The 24,577-nt window shown below is 38.2% G+C and overlaps 1 long non-coding RNA gene and 2 pseudogenes across 3 annotated transcripts in view; all 3 read left to right on the forward strand.

The window, feature by feature from the left end:
• The window catches only part of LOC147651576 (coiled-coil domain-containing protein 180-like), a 69,582-nt pseudogene extending 45,313 nt beyond the window's left edge, over window positions 1–24,269 (forward strand). The window contains exons 22-24 of the transcript XR_015273814.1: window positions 22,548–22,692; window positions 23,046–23,206; window positions 23,985–24,269. The product of XR_015273814.1 is annotated as a coiled-coil domain-containing protein 180-like (transcript). The remainder of the gene's footprint in view (window positions 1–22,547; window positions 22,693–23,045; window positions 23,207–23,984) is intronic.
• On the forward strand, window positions 130–18,845 carry LOC147651580 (coiled-coil domain-containing protein 180-like; annotated as a pseudogene). The gene is made up of 24 exons (XR_015274144.1): window positions 130–322; window positions 1,462–1,643; window positions 2,471–2,553; window positions 3,807–3,916; window positions 4,007–4,135; window positions 4,302–4,412; window positions 5,492–5,587; window positions 5,832–5,995; window positions 6,150–6,269; window positions 6,961–7,043; window positions 7,727–7,821; window positions 8,254–8,367; window positions 9,025–9,198; window positions 9,716–9,831; window positions 10,629–10,747; window positions 12,817–12,948; window positions 13,018–13,042; window positions 13,574–13,749; window positions 14,850–15,030; window positions 15,543–15,689; window positions 15,959–16,103; window positions 16,315–16,429; window positions 16,880–17,002; window positions 18,625–18,845. The product of XR_015274144.1 is annotated as a coiled-coil domain-containing protein 180-like (transcript).
• Window positions 19,429–21,423, forward strand: LOC147651581 (uncharacterized). The gene is made up of 2 exons (XR_015274157.1): window positions 19,429–19,467; window positions 21,324–21,423. It is a non-coding gene; the product is annotated as an uncharacterized LOC147651581 (long non-coding RNA).
• Window positions 24,270–24,577: the final 308 nt, after the last annotated feature.

A 24,577-nucleotide genomic window follows, 5' to 3' on the forward strand; every position in this document is an offset into this window, starting at 1 on the left:
GCTGTGGATGAGGCGGGCCCCGCCCCCGTTGGTCTGACAACGGCACGCGCGGGCTCGGCGCGAGCGCGTCCGAGCGGGACCGCCTGAGGGCCCCTGGGGGGCGGAGAGAGACCCGGGAGCGACACCCGGGAGCGACACCCGGGAGCGACACCCGGGAGCGACACCCGGGAGCGACACCCGGGAGCGACACCCGGGAGCGACACCCGGGAGCGACACCCGGGAGCGACACCCGGGAGCGACACCCGTGGGGCCTGGCAGGGGAGCGGTAGGCGTGGAGTTTCACCGTTCGGAGTCTCCGGGAGGGTACGAAGCTGCTGTGAAGGCTGGTGCTCCTTTGCTTTAGGAGAAGCTGAGAGAGCTGGGGGTGTTCAGTGTGGAGAAGAGAAGGCTCCAGGGAGACCTTAGAGTCCCTTGCAGTGCCTACAGAGGCTCCAAGAGAGCTGGAGAGGGTCTTTGGAAACGGGCCCGGAGTGGCAGGACAAGTGGGAATGGCTTCAAACTGCCAAAGGGTGGGGATAGATGGGAGCTTGGAAAGGAATTCTTCCCTGTGTGGGTGCTGAGGCCCTGGCACAGATTGTTCAGAAAGGCTGTGGCTGCCCCATCCCTGGGAGTGTCCAAGGCCAGGCTGGATAGGGCTTGGAGCAGCGGGGGATAGTGCAAGGTGTCCTGCCCACGCCAGGCAGTTGTAAGATGATCTATCTTTAGGGTCCTTTCCAGCCCAAATCATTCTGGGATTCTGGGATTCAAGGAAGGCCCTTTTCCAAGTGAAGTGTTGTATCTCCTCTTGGCTCCCAGCTTGTAGTTGCCAGTTCTGGAAGCAGGCGCGGCCAGTCAGCTGCGATGAGCCATGTGTTCTCAATAGGACGAGTGTGACATGTTCACAGAGAGATCTGTAAACAGATCTTCAAGGCCCAGGTCAAAAAAAGCAGAGGATTGAGTAAGAGCCAAAGGAGTTTGTTGTGTTACTCAGTTTGCTGACTGTTGAAATGATCCCAGGTCATTTTCAACATTTCTGGTTTTGGTTTGTTTTAGGAAAAAATGGATGTGTTATCTCCAGCATATGCTCTCCAGTGAATCTACATGTGTTCCCATTTCTTTGTTGTCTATCAGGTTATATTAACTAAAGGCAGAATCATAACAGAGTAGTAAAACGTTTAGAGGCATAATTAGCCAAATACTGGCATTTTTAACTCTGCTGTTAACTTTGGTAACTGTAAGCAAGGCAGCACAATCCAGTTACTCCACTTTTCCTCTCTAAGCAAAAGATTATCCTTTTTTTTTTTTTCTCATTTTGAAGATAGCCTTAGATGAAAGTGGTTATGCATGTGGTGTGTAGGGTTCATTATTTTACTTTTCTCTTCTGCTGTGTTTCCCCTGCTGTTTTTATTAATTATTTTGTCGCTGTTCTCCATTCAGTAGGTTTGAAGGAATTCTAATTGTTGAGATTATGTTTCTTTAAAGGCTCACTTAGCCCACCTTTTGGATGAAGGAAAAAAGACAAGATTCTCTAAGAAGAGTAAAAAGTACACTTTAAATAGGCATTCAGAAATGTCTGCTGATGCCATGCCATTACCATGTAATCAGCAGAAATGTGTTGGTGAAACACCCATCAGTGACTTCACAAAAAAGCCACAGTCAGACAGGTAAAGAACAGAAGCATAAAACCCCAATGATATGTTCATAACTAGAGGGATGAAATTGACAGATTTTCAGTGGGAATTAGGAACTACTGAATTCTTGGTCATAGGCCTAACGACTTGTAATAGACTGTCTCCTTGCCAAGTGTAAATTTAGTATAATGAACTGCTTGCTGCCCATTGAAGTGCAGGCTAACAGACCAATATTTGCAATAGAAGGCATATTGTATGGCTTTCCTTTTAAAAAGAAGTTGTCTTTGCTCATAGCAATCTAGATATATACCCAGTCTGAAACATATTTTTTAGGCTATATTTCCAAGTAAATGGCTTACATGATGATGCTGTAAGATAATGTGACAAACAAGAATGAAGATAATACAACCATTCCTTTTTATCCTAAGCCAGCTGCTGAATAATGATACAGGGATTCTCACTGACCCCAAGGAAAAACCCAGTGCCCAGGCTGTTGGGAAAAGCACTTGGGCAGATAAAGGCTATTTCCACGTTTCTTGCTGGTGTCTCCTAAAGAGTTCACAGTTTTTTACCTGTTAGAACTGTTCTGTATGTCTCTGTAGTTTACACATTCTAAATCTAACATGTATTGCTTTAATGCCATCTTAATAGATTTTAAGCTGGGATCTACCATCCAGGCTTCAATTTGTCTCAGAAGAAGCAACATTGATTCTTTAAATTATATTCTTGAAAGTTGGGGTGATATTTATGATCACTTTAATGTTACATTTTGCCAATTAAAGTGAATTATACTATTATGTTAGTCCCTCTTCTGGTGCATTAATAGTACAAATTGAAGCTTTATTCACTTTCTGTTTCAGACAACCTACACCTTTTTCAGAAGCATTGGGAAATGTAGATGCAAGTTCAGCTGAGAAAGTCAGAGGCCTGCCTGATGTAGTTGGTAAAACTGGTTTCTCTTAATGTCACCTATTTTAATTTGCATTCACAGGAGACATGGTACATGTAACAGTTTTAGCTGAACAAGGTATAAAATTGTGCTGGTTTGAAAGAAAATCAGCAGGAGAAATTAACCCCACACAAATACCTTGTGAGAGATTTTGGAGTTACAATTTAATAGAAAGATTACAGTAAATGCAATGATACAGAAAAACATTTAAAACACAAAGTCAGAGTACAGCCTGGCACCCTTGTGGTCAGGGTTGCAGTGGTTGCAGTCCTGCCAGAAGCAGTGGTCTTGTGAAAGTTTGGGTCCTCCTCTGGATGTCCAGTGGTGGTGGTGGTGTCCCAAGTGCCCAACTGCCCAGATTATATCCATGGGGTTCAGGTGGTACATCCCCCAGGGCAGGGAGGTTCACAGTGGAATGATGGAATCCCTTGAATCTAGAATATTTTTGGAGTCCTTGATCAGCTGCCCATTCTGCTAGTACATATTCAGTTCATTATGGCCCATTGGCAGACACGACCCTCACTGGATGGGTGGTGCTGCTGCTTCCCCAGCTGAAGGAAGGATAAAGAAACACTATCTCACCCTGCAGTTTTCTGCCTCTTCTCATTTTAACATCCACCTTGTATCCTGGGGGGTCAGGTATGCACTGAAAATGATCTATCATTAACAGCTCATCACAAAATGAGGTAGAGGGGAGTAGAATACACAGTTTGGTTACAGCCACATTGGCACTTTTTTCTCCTGCAAGACAACAAAAATCAGGCTCAGAAATGGCCTGACAAATTTTGATGATTTGAAGCTTAAGAGACCTCATCTTCAAATTTTTGTTTCAAAGTTTTGATGGTTTGATGATTTTGAAGATGAAGAGTCTTTTAATAGGAAAAAAAAGCAGTTGTGAAATTGTCAATCACAGGTCATGTTTAGCATTATAAATTGCAGTTTTGATGTAATCAAATCTCATTCCTGAAATGTTGCAATTTTTTTACATCATAGCTGAGCTAATAGTTCCATGTTATTATCCTTCTGAAAAACAGAAGTTAATAAAGGAAATTTTAAAATACACTCTAGTATTTTGTATTTTTACCTCCATTTGCTAAGACTGCACTTCCCAAGGAAAGATGTTGCACACTGTGAGAACTCCACAGACTACAGCAGTTACAGTGTAGATTGAGGGATTTATTGTTCACGCATCCCATATTCTGCAGCAACAGTTCCAGGCTATAGAATCCTCATTTCTTTCTCTGCAGTTCCTGAGGAAGCAGGCAGTGGTACATGGAAGTACCTGGCAGAATGGCGGCAAAAGCGTCACGATCGAGCAGTGACCGAAATGCAGCAGGAGCTGGGCGGCATTGGCAGGGTAAAGCAGGATCTTTTAATGCAGAGTCTTGAGTGCTCTTCTAAGGTCAAGGCCCAATATTGAAATGATTACACTGACCTACCGTTTTAGGAGATGGAAGCCTCTGTTTGGAAGATTCAGGAATTCCTTCAGCTTAAAGTGATGAAATCAGATGAAAAGAGTAAACTTCTGTTTGAAAAGATTGCATCTGACATGGCTTTGGAAGGTTTCTCATTTGAAGTAAGGCAGCTCAGAGCATTGGCTCAACTTCAGTTACTTGTACCTGCTCTATGTAATATCTTCTTATGGTTCACTGAAGTCCTAAATTATTGGGTTTTTTCCTTTTTTATTTTTTTCTTATATATATTCACTTTTCAGTGAGATTGAGAGTAGATTTTTATTGCAGGGTTTGGAAGAGCTGTGGAATATGATCCATGAAGAATCCTCAAACAGAAAAAAGTGGATTAGGGCAGTGGATGAATCCCTGAAGGAGATTGAAAGGAGTCGAGCTGTTAAAGTGAGCTGCAGTCTCAATAACTGTTGCTTAAGCATAAGATTGTTATTTGCTGATACCATGCTGGATGCAGAGCAGGAGTAGCTTGTTTCCACAGGAGTCAGAGGCCTGCCAGTAGTTCTGTTATGTGGTGATTGCTTTCTTTTCACTAATAAACTCATTTATTTTCACTCATTTTACACCCACATAATCAGGAAAAGCTACTTTTTTCCTAGTTTTAAGGTGTTTCTTTCTTTCACGATTACGGATACTACAGGTGCAAGGAATATGTGAGCTGCTTTTATTTTCCTGGAGACTTGTGTAGGTCAAACTTTCATCTGGTCTGTTATTTTTTTGGGGCACATAGCTATTCTGCAGCTGAGAAGGAGCATAGACATGAGCTAGCTTGATTTTAGTTTGTGTTGGCTGGGTGTCAGTAGCAAATGTGTTGCAGTTTTGTAGTATCCAGCCTAACCTGTCAAAGTCATTGGACATCATAGGAAACGTTTGGATAAAAAAATGGATAGACTCTGGAAGAGCTTGCTGCACTGTCCTTGTAGGCAAAGAAAAACTGTTCCATCAGTGCCTGTTCCTCCTCTCTTTGTAATTCAGGTATGGTGAGTAAGTCTGAGAGTATCACCAGTAACCTTTCTGTTGGATTAGTTGCAACAAATGGCAGAGATGAACACATTTGCTTTAATTCTGTGTTCACTTAAAACAGGCGCTGGTGGATTCCCTTCAGATATTTGAAGGGAAGCTGGTTTGATTTTTAAATTCATATTGCAGCCTGTCTGCAGAGCACTCAATTATCACAATTAAAGAGAAATCAGCTGAGTAGTAGCAAAGTGGAATGTTTTCATTACTATTTTTATGAATTAATGAAAAAATCAGTCTTTAAGATAGCTAAGAGTAATATTTTAAAATTTACTTCTCAGTCTGTGTCATTCAATTAACTTAAATTAATTTTAATTTCTTTAATTGATTAATTAATTAAATTGATTTTAATGGAAAAATTGTCTCATTCCTGTAGTTTTTTGACTTTGAAAATTGATATATGAGTTACACTTTTTGTTGTTGATTTTCTTTATTATTTTATTGCACAGATAGCAGATGTACTGACCAAGTAGACCTTGAAACTGGAAGAAATTTCTTTCTTCTTGGCAGCTGATGTTCACAAGCTCATTAACAATAAGGCCATGGTAAATGTTTTACCTGGGGCAAGATATCAGTCTGCATATTCCTAGAATGTCTTTTTTTTCCCCAACTGAAATGCATTTTTTCTGCCTATCAATCACTGAAATACAGAAGAGATTTCTACTTGGCAGGGTATCCATTATCATTTGTGTCCTTTTTTTCCCCTCATTTTCTGTAGAAGATACAATTTTTTTGGTTTTTGCATGTTGTATAATGCTTCTACTCCTGGTTTTATTTTTTAATACACAGAATATAAACAGAGCACTGCTGGGTAATGAGAGGGCAACTGCCAAGCTGCTCTTTAATCTAATGAAATCAGAGCTTGAGAAAGACAAATTGCATCAACTGAAATGGCAAGAGAGAGTCAAGGTCTGGAAGCTCATCCAAAAGAACTGCATAGTTCAGAGTTTCAGGTCAGAAATTTTGCAGTCTTATTTTGGACAATGAATAACGCAAAGTGACTAGTTTCTATAAAAGTAATACTTTATCATTTTTTCTTTATACATATCACATATGATATCACATATATCATGTTTCCATTATACATATCTTTTTTCCATCCTGCAGAGAATTTACGGCAAGTGAAGAAATACAGAATCCCCCAACTGTGAAAACAGAAATGGAAAATATGATAAAGGAGCAGATTGTACTTAGTGACCAGAGACTGAGAGTTTTGCAGCACATTGGGTATGGCAGAAGAGGGTATAGCATAAAGGGAAACAATTCTTTCTGGAGTTAATGAGGAACTTGGCTACACAATGCACTTTGCTTCCTGTCAGTGTGTGATTGTTAAATTCAGCAATAAGGCAGGGTCTAAACCTATTTTTGTACAGCTCTTTTTAATGGAAAAAAATGCACTCTTGATTTTCACTGCACCAGCTACACTAAATAGGTGGTGATCAAGGGCTAAAAATGCAGGAATGCAAAAGTGAATCTTACTGACATTTGAAATGGGGTAGGAATGGGTGGAGAACTAGAAGTTGGTATGTCAAGACATTTTTTCTCTGTGGGATTTTATTTGTGTAATAAATTAAGAGAGGAGTCTGCATAGAAATCCAACACTGCTGTGTTTGAATATCCATCCTGAACACAAGAAGCATTTTTGGGTGTAATGTATTGCAATATTTACAGGGAGTTTTTTTACAGTGCATGTAGGAACAATTACATTCCTACATGCAGGAATTACACTTAGTTCCTTGTCAGGCAGTAAATAGTTTGCCTCAAACAACAACAGTCTCTTTGGTTTATTTTCATTGCCAAAATGGCTTTAAATAAAATAATGCACAGTAGTATGGATACTCTGATTCATAATTTTATATTTTAAGTGCCGACTGATTTGTATTTTAAGATACCTGACTCTTGTTTCCTACTTTGATAGCACCTTGTTGCCTCCAAAACATACACAATCTGACATAATAAATGAATGGTACAGAACTCTGGAGAATTTAAACAGGAGTATTGGTAAGTTGAGAAATGATAAAACCAGTTTGGAATTCAAGCAATCCTTTCTTTTTCCCCAGGCAACAATGAGGCAGACAGTTGCTGTGAAAGTGCATGTTTGCTCAATTCTTTATTCTATATGTTCCCACTTACGTTCTCTGTTGCTTTGAGCTGGCTACTAGTAAGACCCAAAGAAGCTGCCTGTGACATCACTTTCCTTTGGCCAGTGCAAACACTTAGTCATGGTGAGATCTAGCAGAAACTGGCTTGTTAGAATTAATCTGGGGGAAATAGAAGGTTAATTTTGACATGGATCAGTTCTCAATCCTAAAAAAATCCTCCTTTTTAACTCTCAGAGAAGAAGAGGGGAAATATTGCAGATAATTCCTTTCTCCAAGTCCTGTAGTATGCCTTCCCTCTGTGTCTGCCTTCTCTTGCTGCAGAGCACAGTGAGCTTTGTAGCCTGTATGGTAGCATGGAGGTTGGTAGCAATTGTAAATAACTTGCTACTTTGAAGCATAATTATAAACAGCTGTGTATTAAGGTGTCTCTTTTGATTGGTTGGTGGTGTCACAGTGGTGTGCAGACACTGCTGGCATCTGTCCCTGTGCTGAGATTCAGCACAGGGCTGCTGTCATGTTTCCTTTTCACACTGCACTGTGAAGTACAGGAATGTTGACCGTGGTCTGTTCCATATCATTCAGACACACCTAATGTGGAGTGCATGGAGAAAATGCGCATCCAGTATGAGCTGGTCCAGGACAAATGTCAGGAAAAAGTGCAGGTCTGCAAGGTGAGTGTCAGCTTTGGGTGTGGAAGTGATGGTACGATATGTCATTACAGTAAAATATGTTTGAGGATTCGCCAAACATTGAGATAACAAGTTTTTAACCTCTTACTCTGTTCAAAAGGTACTTGAAATGTGTAAAAGCTGTAACAAATGCCAGTAATGAAGGGGGTGCTGTCCTGCATTTACCTGGAGGATGCAAGGACCCTCAGCCTTTGTGCTAAATCCATCTTATCTTGGCAAAGAAATTCCACCTCTCTGCCTCAGTTTCTCCCTTTGTATCCAACTGAATTGTTTTGTTTACTAACGGAATGTGGGCTCTAGGAGGTTGAATCTTCCCTCTGTCCATTACAAGCAAATAAACACTAAGTTTAGCCATCTTCTCTGAAAGCCATGCAGTATTTCTTATATGCATGTGAATAATTTGCTATTCTTTTCACTTAGATGACCCTGTTGGATATTTGCACAGTAGAAGATGTTGAAATTGTGCATTCCAACATGCTCCAGATGATTGAGAAACTAAAACATAGGTTTGAAGAACAGCTGGAGCACATGAATGTGCATCTATTACATTTATTTTTATCACTCCTTGGGATTAGTCCTTTCTTCCTGTGCTCCCACCTGCAATGCCTTCTGCATTGTAGGCTATTGATGTCACATTAGAAAGAGGTCCACAGTGTGACTAAGCACTACAAAGAAGCAAAGTTTGGTGTGGAAAAGCTTCCAGTGGAAGAATTCATAATTATTGTGTTTATTATTTGTAATATAAATATATTGTATTTTTATTATAATTTATATCTGAAATGCATATGATAGAGATGAATGACGTATGGCCCACCCAGTCTGCCTTCTGACAGAGGAATATATTTAAATGATCTCCCAAATGTCTTCCAATCTGATCTTTTGTGATTCTGTATATAAAAATGACTGGACAGTTGTTCCTGATGTGATAAATTGTAGAATGTGATTTGGTGCTTTATGATGCCAGAATAAGCAGAAGTTTTGATACTCTCAGCTTGTACTACAAAAATCCACATTCTTACCCAGTTTCCTTGGATTTTTCATTTTTTTTAACTCTCCAAATAGAAGACACCATGTTGAATACCAGTCATGTAATTCCAGGCAGCCTTTTATCACGTTACATATCCTCTTACTCATTCATTTCACCTTCCAGCAGTTTAAAAAGAACTTGTTCACTTGAGTGTTTTTATTTAGAGTGATTTTAAGGAGATGGCTAAATGGCATGAGCAGCATTGTGAAGGCTTGTACAACTATGTTCAGGATGCCATGGCTCTCTGGGATGTCCATCAGCTCCAACTGTCCCAGCAGGAAGATGTACTTCAGAAGAAAGTAGATGAATGCAGATGGGAAGAGGATAACATAATTCAGGTATAAACATAAAAACAAGGGTGTGCTGTAAAGAAAGGACTTCTTAATGCAAAGAACCCTCTGGAATTCAAAATAGCTGCTATAAAATTAAAAACATAATATCTGACTTTTGTATTGGAATTTCTACTTTTCAGTTTCATTCAGTCAAGTGCATTTTTGCTAACTCCTTGATTCACACTGAATGGACAGTCCTGTCTTCTTCTTGATAGGGCAACAGAGTTAAGGATCACTGCTGCTTTCTGTATAAAGTGGCTGCAAGTTGCTATTATGGGATGTTGTGCAGGTATAGAGTCTGGTTGGATGCAAAGTTCTCATAGTTACAACAGCCAGCTTGGGATAGCAATGTCAGAGGTGTTCATTATCTAGGCAGATCTTCATGGGTGATGAGTTTTGCTAAGGTAGCTTCCCTTATTGGTGTAGAATATATGTACATAATTAACTTACTTGAATCCTAAATAGTAATGAAGATTTTAGTATCTACTAAACCATTATTACTAGCTTTTTCATGTGGCCTTAGATGATGAAAGATAATCTGGATACAAGTTTGGAAAAAATGAAGATGGCAAGCTGTGAAGAAGAGCTGAAGGAATATTTGGAGAAAGCCCTTTCCTCTTTAGATCAAATTAGAACTAGGTATGAGTTTTGTATTGTAAACTTAAAAAGTAAAGCATATTTTAACACTGGTTGTACTACTTAGGTCTTGTTTATGCTATTGTGTGAAGGTATGGGAAAAGACTGCTTTTTACTTCATGTAAGAATATAAAATAATGTACATATTGAACAAGGTTAAGGCAAATAATACCCACTGTTTAGAATGGGACAAAGGGAGACTGCTATCATTCCAAAACCACACTCATTTGAGCAGTTAAAAAAAAGTCAGAGGTAACAGACCAAGTGAAAATACAAGTCCAGATTGCAGAAATGGAATGTAACCTATCTGAACATATACATAAAATTCCCCATAATTATCTTTGTTTAGGAGACAAAGCAAATGCAAATGCAAATGAAAACAACTGTGAACATTGATTTTTCTTGAATCAAGATGTAGCTTTATTTTCAAGTAAAAGGAAGATGGACCAGAAAGGCTCAGTCGCAGCTGAGCACAGTGCAGAACTAACATGGAAGACAATATTTTAACATCTTTTATGTAAGCAGTGTTTGTATGGTTCCCCATCCAAAAGGAAGGATGTAAAAGGCTTTACTATAAATATTTCTTAACTTTTGTGCATTTATTTATTTGTAATGAACTAATCTCTAACAAGCCAGAATTTGATTGTATTCAGTGTAAACAGGTCAGTCGCAACATTTAGCCTAAAGGCTTTATGAGACTGATCAGAAGGTCAGATTTAGATTTAAAGGCACTGTAATCATACTGAATTTTATTTCTATACATACTTGAGTCTCTTCAACAGTGACCTTAAATTGGACAGGAATGAGACACTCAAGCAAATTGTAATGGATGAAGTAATGGCTTACCCAAAAGCTATTTTGTGGGAATTGATTTCTTATAGTATATCCATCAGCCAGCATTTTAGTGTGAAGGAAACCTCCAAACAAAAAAAAAATATCTACTGGTTTAGAACCTTATTAGTGTATTCATTTTTCACTTTAGAGAAAATTTACCTTTAAAATCCAGATTATATAAATTATTATATATAATAATTATCCAGATTATATAAATATATTATTAAATATATTATATATATTGTTTCAGCCATTGAATAAAGTGCTTTTGGTAGAGATAGCAGAGGGAAAACAAAACATTTCTCAGTCCCGCTTTTAACTCTGTCCTTGTTACAAACGGCATTTTAGCAAATCCATTTGCCTTTTGAACAAAGAACTACAAGGTAATAGACTTAAAATAATCTATTTGAGTGTTACAGGTTCTTTAGATAGTAAGTGATCTATTCAAGACTATCATATCTTACTGAAATAGAAACATTTTGAGAAGGAATATGGGTTTCTTAGAAGCAAATCCATATTTTAAAACAGTGTGGCAGGTATTTTTTGTTGTTGTTTTGGTTTTAGAACTTGCAAGGCACGATAGACTCCACAGTTCAAGATCAAAATAATACCTCAACAGTCCAAACAGGTATTTCTGCTTACTTGTTTTTCAATTTCTATTTCTTTGGGCTGTAACCAGTAGAAGTCTGCTTTAATTGTAAGTAACTAGTTGAGGCTTCAGAAGCTGAACAAACAGTGGAGCAGCAAGCTGAGAGCATTGTGCAAGGAGAGCAAAATCAGAGTATCCTGAGTTGGAAGGGAATTACAGGGATCATGAAAGTCCAGTTCTTGGCTTTGCACAGACATCCCAACAATCCCAACCTGTGCATCCCTGAGAGCATTGTCCAAATGTTTCTGGAGCTCTGGCAGCCTTGGGGCTGTGCCCATTCCCTGGGCAGCCTGTTCAGTGCCTACCACCCACTGAGGGAAGAACCTTTTCCTAGTACCTAGTCTAATCCTCCCCTGGCACAGCTCCAGGCATTCCCTTGGGTCCTGTCCCTGGTCACACAGAGCAGAAATTAAAGTTGCCCCTCTATTGCCTTCGAGAGGAGCTGCAGCCCCCAGTGAGGTGTGACCTCAGTCTCCTCTCTCCAGCTGAGCCAAATGCCCTCAGCCACTTGTATGGTTTCCACTCCAGAGCCTTCACTATCTCTGTGTCCCTCCTTTGGACTTCTCTAGCAGCTTTAGGTCTTTCTAACATTGTGGCATCCAAAATTACCCCCAGGGCTCGAAGCAAGGACGTCCCAGCCCAGAGCAGAGCAGGACAATGGCCTCTCTCAACTGGTGCCAGAAGATAGGGACAGTTGTCAAAAATCAGCTGGGGAAACAAACTTAACGGAGAAACAGGTGATCTTGGCACAGGAAATTGCAGAAACAGAGGAAGAAGAAGATGAGGAGAGTATTCCTCATAAAAGTGAAGAAAATGAGCATGCAGAACAGGGACGAAGCATTATGCAGGTAAGTGAGCAAGAGAATACATTTGAAAGTGAAGGCAGTCTTGACCAAAATAAGGAGGAATAGGAAGTCTTTTTGCTGAGAATGAATGGAAAGTCCTTTTTTGGTTAGTTTGTATACAAAGCACCCAGGGCTCTAGATCCTTTTATGGGAAAATGGAGTGTATAAAACAGTTCACAACCATTCTTTTTGATAATTTTTCATAATTTTTTTTCTAATCTGTCTTTCATCACAGTGTTCTCAGCCTGTAGTGAATGATTTAAGCTAAGTATTTGTACCTACGTATTAGTTTTTCAGTTTCCATTAATTTATTACCATAACAAAAACGTTTTCAAACATTGTTGACTCTGCCTATGTGTTGCTGGCATATATATAAATAAATATACAAATATATTTATATATAAATATATAAATATATATATAAATATATATATAAATATATAAATATATAAATATATAAATACATAAATATATAAATATACAAATATATAAATATATAAATATATAAATATATAAATATATAAATATTGCCAGCACTGTGTAAATGTCCAAATTAAGAATGAGAACATTATTCTAAATATCCTGAGGATTCCTAGACTAGCTGGTGCGCTGTTAATTCTATGCTGATACCTTTAAAAGTAACGTGATAATTTCCCACTGTTTCCCAGTCAGCATCCAAGAGCAGCGAGGCAGAAAGTGCTGAAATTGCCACGGAGATTTTCTCCACTGCTAGTGGAAACACTTTTACTGTTCTTGGAGTTGAAGAGGCAGGAAAGACTGACATCACAGAGAGTTACCTTACAAGTTTTGAAAAAGAAGAATCCCTTCCTATGTATCTGAAATATGTACTTCTCACAGAAGCCATGTTTGTCAAGCTGAAGGAAAGGTAAGTAGAAAACAAATTCTGTTCTTTCCCTTTATGTAACACACAAATTTCAGCTGCTTAGAAGAAACATTAGACTACAGAGGAAAAGTTATCTAATTAGTGTTGTATAATTAGATATTTATATTGTTAGCTATTTAATTATAAAATTGATTGTACAATTATTACATTATTCCACTTTTGAAATTCATACAAATATGATAAAAAGTTTATATTGCTTTGTATCCATGGCTGTCAAAGTACATTTATAAAAACATTTTATAAAAACATTTACCTTTACAGAATATTCATCATTTAAGGAAAATTATCTAGTGAGACAAGTAATTTGCCCAAATTCCCTGCAAAGCCTTGAAGGTAAAATGCCTGGTACTCAGTAGTATGCAGCTAGCTCAAAAATTCTACCAGTATTATGCAAATGGTACTGAAACCATACCTTCCTATAGCCAGAAGTTAAATTCTTAGAAATTATGTATTTAATAAATCCTTACTTATTATTTGCTGTTCCTCACCATAATATTTCTTTTTCAATCATAGGATTCGCCTCTGCTTTTTTGGGCACTTGGAGAAATGGTTTGCAGAATCCTTGTCAAACTCCTATGTCTTTGTAGCTGCCAGGAAAGAGGAGCTGAATTCAAAACTTCTGCTGCATCTTAAGTTGCATCAAGGAAAGCAGGAGGATATACAGACAAAAATCTACAATGTTCGAGCTGGTATTGACTTTTTTTTTGTATTCTGAGCATCACATGTGTTCCTAACATGATGGTCCTAAGTGGGCCAAAATCTGTTTCAGCACTAGTTGACTTAGTAGTAGAAGACAATAGAAAGCAGTTGGCTGTCAAGAATTCCCAGTATATTATGTTACTTACATATTTTTAAAATGATATTTCTTTTCTAGAGCTCTTCCTGGTTTGTGCTGTGTTATTTTTGGAAAAATAGACAGTAGTGCCTTGATTAACAACTGGATTGCAGAAGATACTGAACATTCTATTGTCAATGTTTGTGAATTCTCATCCACCTTGAAATTATTTAACAAGAGTCTGTGCTGTACAAAAAATATTTTAAAAGTATTGCAGGAAAAGAAATTAGCAAGTTGGGAGAGCCAAAATGTCAGGGCCAAGCTTCTGAAAACCTGAGAGGGAGGATTTAACTCTGTGAAATATCATTGAGCAGCTACAGAGCATCGTCTAATTAAAACTCTTTTTGCATAGGAAGCGTCAAGTTTTTATGGTGAGAAAAAGGGATTTTAGACAGGTTTCTTGGTCTTTAACACATAAGCAAAAAAATTCTGCTTTTGGAGAGCAGGCAAATAATTTTTCAATTTCCCTTTTTCTGCAAAGAGGACAGGTGCTTCTTCTGGCAGCTTTCTTCAGGTGGTTGCCTGGCTCTTGATTTATCCAGCTATCATTCTGGAAGAGAGACCAAAACTGACTTTTTTCCTTCCCTCACAAAACTAGGAAAAGTGGATGATTTTCCATTAAAAAATATGGCCATTGGTTTTGTTACGAGACTGAGAACAGAGAGATTAATGGAGATGTCAGCAATGACCAAAAATAAAGGAAAAAGAATGCTTGGAGCAGACAAGAGACACATGTGGTTTGAATGGATTAGGAGCTGTTAAGGATCTGTGTCTTCCACAGAAGAAAAGTCAAAGAAACCAAATGGAATGTATTTAATTTGTATATTTCAGCTACTATGAGGTATGGCTTTGTTTTATTTTGCTGCTGCTGCTGGTCACAGGTTGACTGGGCATAGTGATAGTTCACAGTAAACAGGGAATAATGTTCCTGTTGTAAAGTTCCTTTCTTCTCAGAGGAACTGTCACTTCACAAAGAGCATCTTGAGCGCCACTGTGCAGTACTGGCAGAAGGCCTGGAAAAGGAGAGAGCTGAATTCCTCAGATTCTCAGACCAGCTAAATAACCTCAACACACACTTCAATTCCCGAGTCAGTCACTTGGAGTTTGAGTTGCTCCACGCTCCTGTGACTGAGCAGTAAGTGTGCCACTGCTGTTGCTGTGAATCTCCCTAGTTAAATACTCCTGATTTCTGTCTGAGGTGTTTATGGTTTGCATTCTGAACCTGTTCTTTCATATGTTATTGCTCTTCAATGAAGACTACTTGATAAAACTTGAAAACATGTAAAGAATTTCATTCTCTTGCCCTGAAGAAATTAAAATCAGGACTGAACACCTGGAAATTTTCATCTGACAGTCTTTAAGTAGAAAAGATGTTTCATTGGTTTAGATTTTATCCAGTTTACTGAACATGCACTGTAAGAGCAGCTGACTAATTGTTTTTGAAGAAAAAGACGCAATAGTATCAGCTGTTGCTGATACCTTCCATGGGTTCATCCAAACCATCCCAACTTGGGGAGCTGCTTTGAGAGTCATAAATCACTTCTGAGTCCTCAGATTTGCTCATGTCTTTACAGCCAGCAGTTGTTGAATCATTGTGTTGTGTTCCTTTTCAGACATCTTTCCTTATCTTTTATTATTTGCTGTTAGGTCAGCTTCTTCCAGCAACAATCTGGAATCAGAGCTCCAGAACCACCTGGAGTCAATCAGGGTTACTGTGAGAAGTTACCAGCAGCACTTGGAGGAAGCTTTAGGAAAATTAAGGGATTCAAATGTGGATTTTCTCAAAAGTTGCAGGTATATAGATTTCATAGAAGTGTTGTTTATAAATGGTGACCGAGTTCTGGGAATCAGCGTTTGTTGCATAGGCAGAAGAGTCAAAGTAAATTTTATTTTGTTATTCATCTAGTTTCCCATTTAAAAAAATAAATGCATCTTGTTAAACCACAATTATTATGCTGTTTTCATCACATTTGTGTTGATATATATGTTTCAGGGCTGTTGAGCTGCAACAGTCTTGGGGAAAAAGATGACTCACAGCCAATTGTTTTTATGTTTGCTTTCAGATTATTTTCAGAGGTCGGTAACTTTTCTTCTGAGGAGGTAAAGTTTTTCAGCAAGTGTCTTCAGAAAGAAAGTAAAGAAATTGACTCCTTTGAAAGTTCAATCAAAACAGATGTGGAGCAAATAAAATCGAGCTGCTTGGAGCAGGTATGCAGAATTACATTATTTCAAATTATGTTTTCTGTTGACATATTTGATGGGATTTGCAGTCAGCCTGCTTTCAGATTAGAACTGTAAATCTGTTCTGTTTGGCAATTACATGATGGAAAAAATTAGTAAAAATGGCAAGGTCTATCACTTCAGTTTTAAAAAGTGAAAAATTATCTTGTTCTGTCTTTTGTTTCTGACATTCTTAAAGGCTACAGAACTTTTCAAGCAGTCTCAAAAAAGGTTTGCTTCTCTCTCTGAGTCGAGCCTTTATGAGGAAGGTCCATCAATCTTTGAGGAGGTTACGACAGCAAATCAAATCAGAGGTACAAACAGAAACATCAGAACTTTGCTTAAATTCGTTATAATAATTTTCTTTTTTATACCTTTGAGGAGATTTTGGCTGAATTCATAGTGGACAAATATTACATTATTTTTATGTTGATTTCAAACCTGTTTTCTATCTATCTGCTATTTTCAGCAGTCACTATCTGCTGAAAAGCTTATTTTTAATAGTGCTGACACTGTGCTGGCACGCTATGGCCTTGCAGCACATTGAGTGTATACATCTGAATTCACCAGCATTTTTGTGTGGTGCAGCAAACAACGTGAAGCATTGCTTTTGTGAATTACTGTTTTCAGCTTCTCCTCTGAGTACCAGGGATTTTTAACCAGTTTTTATCAGTGGTTCTAATGGTCTAATGGTAATGAAAGTGGAGCCTCTGAAACTCCTGTGGATGGGGACTTTACTTCTCTGGTGTTTGCTTCTGCTTTAGGTAGCGAATTCCAATTTGCAGTCAGCCACATTAAAGTCTTACCTGGAAAAGCTCCAGCAGAAGAGAGATGCTTATGTTTGTTCTACTGCAGATAAAGAAGTAACTTCTCATCAGCATCAAATGGTACTTAATTTGATTTGTTATTAATTGTTATTAATTTGGTAAAAAGTAGTATTTTTGAGGAAGACTTACGTTTCCTCATATTTGGGGCTGGGCAGGAACACAGAATTTTTGCTCAGAAAGATCCTTGTCCTGGATTCAGCTGGGATGGAGTTAATTTCTTCTCAGTAGCTGTTGCAGTGTTGTGTTTTGGGTACAGAATGAGAATGGTGTTGATAAATCAGTTTTTGCTAAGTTGTACTTATCCTAAGTCAAGGACTTTTTTTCCTTGTCTCCTGCTCTGCCACTGAGGGGGTTCACAAAGGAAACTGGGAGGGAGCATAGCTGAGACAGGTGACCCAAACTGGCCAAAGGGATATTGCAGCCCATGGGATGTCACATCCAGTCTGTAAACTGGGAGAGTTATCTGGGAGGGGCAGTCTGGGTTCAGGAAGGGGCTCTGGCATCGGTCAGCAGGTGGTGATGGTATTGTGCATCACTTGTTTTTCACTTACTGTTATTGTTATTATAGCTGTTGTTACTATTATTATTATTATTATTATTACTATATATTTATTTACCATTATCACTGTATTTCACTTTACTTTCAATTATTAAACTGTTCTTATCTCAGTATACATGTTGGCCTTTGATTCTGCTCCTCATTTCACCAGGGCAAGGAGGGAGAGAAGGAGGGTTGAGTTGTGCAGTGCTTAATTTCTAGCTGGGTTTAAAACCACCATAGTCCTTTTTGGACAACCTGTTTTCCTGTTTACCAAACCAAAACCTCAGCCTCGTATACAAGCTCATTTCTTCCATGTATGTGTACATAAACTGGTGGCAGAACAGAGGCAAATATGTTGTTTGCAAGAGTCAGCATGTTTGAAAAGGTTAGAACAGTTAGTTTAGTAAATACCATCTGTCTTACCATCTTTTTCAGGCTTTAGCTTCTTAGTAAAAGCAAAGATTCCACATGCCACTGTAAGATAACATTCACATTCTCTATTTCCTTTAATATGAAGAGAATTTTCTTGTGTACATACTTTAATGGCTTTTCAGAATCTGTGCTTTGAATTTTCAAATGAAAAAAGAATCTGCATTATGCCAAGATGTCAGAGACACTGTAACATTAGGACAGCCTTTTTAAGAGGCTGAGTAAATCACCAAGTCTACAGAACGCTGAAAGAGATGCATGGCATTGCAGTGAGTTGCTCAGTTCTTCACAAGAGTTTGTTTTCAAGGTGTAACACTATTCAGAGGTACATATTTCACGGGTTTCTTTTTTTTTTTTTTAAATCCCAGATGTGTCCTGAAGGGATTTTGTTTTTATTAAATGGGGTTTGTTTTCTTTCCTCCCTTTTCTGGAAAGTCTGTCTTTATTTTGTAATCTCAGTGGATCATTGTTTTAAGAGTATATCCTTAAATACTGTTTATGATGATTATGAGAACCTACTCTTAACTGCTTAGAAGTGTTTTAGAGCTGTACAGCTGTAACAACATTGCTGACAAAAAATTTACTTTAGCCTGTGAAGCAAGATACTGTCCATTTAGAAAATCTGCTTTAGTAGCCGGTCATTACATGGAATGCTTTCACTAACTGCCTGCTACAGTCTACAGGGCTTCCTTTATCTTTCTTCCCATTTCAGGAGGACTTCACTACTCCTGACACAGATGGGACATTGCAAGGGGACTTAACAACTCTTGACATGAATGGGAGGTTAAAAGATTCCTTTGCTCCTGCTGTCCCAGAGATGAGAGCAAAAGGATGGTGATGGGACTGGATCCTGACAAATTCCCTTTGTTAAATCCAAGCAGAATGGATACATCTATGTTTAATGATTTGGCAATAAATGTTATCAAAAATTTATCTGGGTAAGTACTTGTTTGCCTAAAGGTATTTTTCTTTCCTTGTCTTTATTTATATTTTCTTTGCCCAGAACTAGTGAATAGACTGGTCATCGGTAATACTACTATGTATTTTCTGATCTAACTTTAAAAATCAGTCTAGCTGAGACTGCTTTCTTTTTAAAACCAATATTTCTCATAGCCAAATATATTTTTGAGTAATAAGTGACATCTAGTATACAATGATAAATTTCAGGTATTTAAGTTTTGTCTTCTAGAGATTTATTTTAGTTAAAAGGTGATTATCTGCTGCATAGTTGACTGAATATAAAAAGTGTAAAATGAAGACTATGACAAATGTTTGATTTGCAAATAGTATTTTAATGTAGTTTTGCTTGTAGAAATTCCAAAATACCAGTTAAACAAATCAGTCCCATGAAATTACTTCTATGTACACTGTCAGTTGTGAAAGTAATCCTATCTGTTACATATGAGCTCAGAAATTTAGCTCAGCACGTGACAGGGATAGAGAGCATGCCTTGTTTGCTATTTGTTATTCAGTAGTACTTAATTTGGTTTTGTTTTTAGATTTGACCTATCAAAAAAATCCCCAAACCTAAACCACGGGAGGACAAATGATCCAGGTGTGCCTGTATTTCTTTTAATATTTTCTTTTCATCTAAATTGCAGTTCCCGGCATTTTACTGCACACGGTCCAGGCCAATGGCTTCTATGCTAGGAACTCTGAGATAGTTGTGCTTCTCACCTCTTTTCCTGGACATTTTTACTTAGATTAAGATGATTTTGAATTCCTAAAACAATGAAAGCTGCAGAATGAGATAATAATGTTATAAAGAGTACCTGTGATAGCAAAAGGGAAGCAGGGTTGAGAAAAGAAGTGGTGCAAAAATCATGAAATATATAGGGAATCAGTGTATTCTCACAGTGTATTATCATCTACTCCAAAGTGAGCACAGAGGTAACCCTAGATGCTCCCTGCCTAGTGTTCCCATTTCCTCATGTCTCTTCTGCAGACCTTGACTCCTCCAGCCATTTCCAAAGCTTTCACATTTACAAGTCCCCATGACCACTAATACTATGAATGTAGCCCATTCATTCTCCTTATTAACCTGCCTCAAATTTGCTTTACATCTCTTCCATTTACCATGTATTTTCTGTGACATTCCTGGGACTCATGCCCCAGCTCATAACCTTTATTGCTGTTGCCACTTCTGAGTTACTTCAGGCCTGTCTGACAGAAATGATTGCTCCTGTTGTTGTCCCCTACATATTATAAGGAAACATTATAGAAATAAGAATACAGTATACATATACACATCAAAAACTTCAGTTGGTTGGCATTTATGCAATATCCTTCTTCTTCCCTTGTTAACTATAAGCAATTCTTCCCCCAGTAAGGAAGAGGGTATCTGATGCACATTCTCAGAAGTCTTCTAGCAAGAGTTCATCTCGGGGTGAAACAAAGCGAAAAAAAAGCTGAGACCCATAAAGTGAGGAATTCCATTTAAAGTATTCCTATGCAAGAATTTACCTAGACTTGGTCTATACACTGAAAGATTCATACTGCTTATTTGTATTACCCTTCTTTCCATCTACTGCTTATCCCTTGGAATCTCTTACCTCTTTATGTCCACATGATCAGCTTTGTGGGGCTTTTTCCCCACATTTTGACTGGAAAAACATTTTTCTTTTTCTCCTTCAATCTGCTGCTATTTTGTATTTTGCAGTTGTTGAAATACAGACTAACCCTTCAATCAGTGGGGCTGAATTTTCAGGTGTGTCTAAATAGTTTGTCTTCAGCTTAGTCCACAGATTGAGGAAATGAGCTACTGTAATAGTGAAAACAACAATAAATTTTTGAACAAGTGAGAGTTTAGAGGAGAATTCTGAGAATCATTTTCCATCAAAATACTCTATTTATATTGTCATGGTTTGAGAATGGTATTCCCCAATTTTGCACTCCTACCAAAACACTCCAAACCGTGTGCCACTTTCTTACTCCCCTTTCCCTACAGCAGCTGGAGAGGAGAATTGGAGGAACAAAAGGTGAAGATAAGGTTGAGATAAGAACAATTTACTAGAAAGAGCAATGAGATTAAAAGAAGAACAGTAACAGCAGTGATGTTAATAGCAAAGTGTACAAGAGAGGCAAGCGATTCACATGTGAATGCTCACCACAAGGAAACCCGTGACAGTACCCGACTGCCACCACATTCCCCAACAGCAGGGACCCTTCCACCCACCCCCACAATGGTGAGAGGTGGTAGGGAATAACTTCCAGGTCCTGCTCATATCCCCTCCTGGCTGCTGTAGAAATTAACCCTGTCCTGGCCAGAACCATACAATACTAGTTTTGGAGTTACTTTTTTTTCTAATTTTTCTTTAGTTTCATGTCTGTTGTATGATTGACTAGCTCAACTCATTAGTCAGAGAGGAAAACACTTGTGGATAGTTTAAAATTAATGTTTTTCCTTTCCAGTGAAAAAGGCAGGAAATCTCTTACCAGGGACGAGAGAGCACAGATCCTTGGAAAGAAACCTCCAAAGTCTCAGTGAGTCGTATATTTCCAGAACAAGAAATTAATCTATAAAAAACCTTGAGGTATGTATGTATGTATGTATCATTGTGACCTATAGAATTCACTACTGAAGGTATTTAGCCTTGATATTTATAGGTCAAAGTACTTCCAGAGCACTTCCTTTTTGCAGCATTGTAAGAGTGAAGATCTAAGCCACCTAGTTCATTCTGTCTAATGTCTGAAGTGGGGGGTCTTACTGGAGCCCATTTTGTACATTTATAAGAAGTGGGTGGGGAATGTAAAATAGCCTCTGCTTCAATTCTTTTCACACCTAAGAAGACCAATACATTTTATGTCTTCATTCTTGTGCTCAGTGTTCCATTAGCAGGATAAACAATGAGCAAACAGGTTCCATTCCCTTTCTCTAAGAAAATTATCATATTGTTTCTGGATCTCTGCAGCTGTACTCCATAGAACTGAGATCTTTTGTACATGCCATAAAAAACGATTAAGATTAGTGCTTAAGATATTTAAGCATTTGAGAATTTTATTCCATATTCTTTTTCAGTATAATTCCAGTAAACAGCTCAACCCACCTTCAAATATTTTTTCTTTATCTAAAATGCATACTTAGTTCTTTGGGCACAGGAATTTGGCTAAGATCACTTTTTTTGGACAGTGGCATGGCAGTGCTCTCCAGTGAGCAATTACAATAGCTCCTTGTCCTGGCTGCATCTGAAGAGAATCTGTGCTAATGTGGGGAAAAGTTCTTAGGCATTCTGAATATTGGTTTGTGTATGCTCTGAAAAGCATATGGAAATTAATCTGAACAAAATATTTGGAAAAACAGTGAATATTGCCAGTGTGATTATTTAACAGTTTGATCATCCATTTAAATTTTTAAATTTTTTTTGGTTTACAGTACTTTTAAGGGGATTATTACGAATATTCTCTGGAAGGGTAACAACACCTTGCTCTGCCTTGGTGAGGGAAGGAAATGTCATGTTCTTTAGTCAGTTCTGCTTTCATAGGTGTATTCTTGTTTCAGAGAAATAATTTGATTCTTTCAATGTTTGGCAGACAGTCCAAAAATTTTCCTCTCCTCTCCTACTCTTATATACCTAGATGTGACATGTTTAAATGTATTGTCATCATTTTTTTCTGGTTTATCTTTCCCTTCTGCAGCAGTTCTATGGAGAAAAGAAGAATCCTCAGATGGGAATGCTTGAAGATCTGCCAGACACATTTGAACATTGGGCAGAAATGCTCAGAGTGAAACTGCTGTCATACCAAAGGCAGACAGATGATTACTATAATTTCTGTCTTACAGGTAAATTCATTCAGTTCAGATTTGCATTTTCTTGTGTATGTAATTTTCAGTATATAAGCTGAAAATTGCAGTGACCAAGAATTATGTCGTTGTAATCAATCACACTCAGTGAAAAACTCCAGTTGACTTTACTGGAAATGGAGCCAATATTCTTTTCTATGTATTATCAGCTACAAAAAGTGTAGCAGAAGGGCACTTGACTAAGTTAAAAGACCTGTACAAAGTCACATCTTTGTGCAAGTGTATGTTTCTCAAAGCATTGCACCTAGAAGAAGAATGTCAGGGACGTGATCTATGTGAGAGAAAATTCCAGGCTGTTTGTGTCATATACACACCCTGTCTTTTCCAAAAAGAATTTCGGGATCAGCTGAAGTGGTTTGAGGAGGAGCTCTCTTCTGTTTCCCAACTGGTAGTGGAAAGTCTTTTAAAAGAACATGAGCAGAAACTCAGCTCTTTTACTGGTCATATTCAGCATCTCTTCAACAGACAGCTGAAAGAGTGGGAGGATGTGAAGGTAAGTATCATGAATATATTGGAATACTTTTTAGTGTAACCAATGCCAAGGGCATCAGATTGATAAAATTTTACTTTTCTCATTACCAGTGTTTGCTTCATCACTCTCTGCTGGGCTGAGCACAGATGTAATTTCTGTGTTTGCAGTCTGCTTAGTTCTCCTGGAAGCTTTGTATTTCGTGGAACTCTGTCCCTTCTCTCCCACCTTTCAGCTCTGGGCTGCCTCTTTCTAATCTTCTCAGCTCTGTCTGTCATCTTACACTTGGATTCTCAATCCAAAGTGAGGGCTGTGACCTTGTGGTGTGGCCAGACAGCTCCTACTGTATGGGTGCACTCCTTTGTAAGAACGATGATGTAGGGATAATGAAATACTGTTATTTACCATCATTCATAGAAGTGGCATATTTTGTCAAATAATATCAGAACTGAGAACAGAATCATAATGGAGATCACGTAGAAAATGCTACAGTGTCTTGAGATTACACCTTGAGTATTAAAAATATTACAAATATTGAGATATAAAATATATCTTACTTACCACGTGGTAGATGATTTTTTGTTGAAAATAAATCCCAAAATGAGAGCAGAGGCCAGCAGAGAGGCATTTTGGTGCATATTGTACTGCAGAGTTTATATCCAGACAGCCAAGAAGTAGCTCCATTTTCCTTGTCTCTCTGAATACCTTTATAGAAAATGTTTGTAGTCTACTTCCTTTTTATGGCTGTCAGTACATTCTTTACTGAAGGCATTTATTTCTTTCTTTACATATTTGCTTAAAGACTGTGCGTTGGAGAAAATTACATTACTCCCTAGGACACCCAAATAACTCCCTTCAGCTGGAGGCTTTGTGCCAAGAGGAAATAAAAAGGCAAAAAGATCAAACTGATGGTATTCACCTCAACACAAAGATGCTGCAGGTAATTGTAAAGTCCTTGCTTAATATGAACCTAAATGTTGCATTTGGAAAGGAGGGTGTATTTTGGATACATTTTTCCTCCCCATCTGTCTTGGTTTGAAAAGACAGGTGTCTGCTAAGGAAGGCAGAAACCTTCCTTATAAAAATAAAAAAATACAAAAACAAAAGAAGAAGAATCCACTGGCAGAATCAGTGTACAACCTGACACCCTGTTGATCAGGGTGTTGGTAGCAGTCTGATTAAATAGTGGCTGCAGTCCTCCTGGAGTGACAGATGTGGTTCTGTTGAAGCAATGATTCCATAGAAAGGGTGTAGTTTTCCTCTGAAGGTCTGGTGGTGTAGGTGGATCCAGTCTTCCTCTGGGAGTTCAATGGAGAAAGGCTGCTTGTGGTGTTCCAAGTCTCAGATTATATCCAGGTAGGAATGCTTGGCTCCTCCCTCTGGGTGGAGCATCTC

This window comes from Cyanistes caeruleus, chromosome 9 (assembly GCF_971803275.1).
Source record: "Cyanistes caeruleus chromosome 9, bCyaCae1.hap1.1, whole genome shotgun sequence".
In the NCBI taxonomy this organism is placed as follows: Eukaryota; Metazoa; Chordata; class Aves; order Passeriformes; family Paridae; genus Cyanistes; species Cyanistes caeruleus.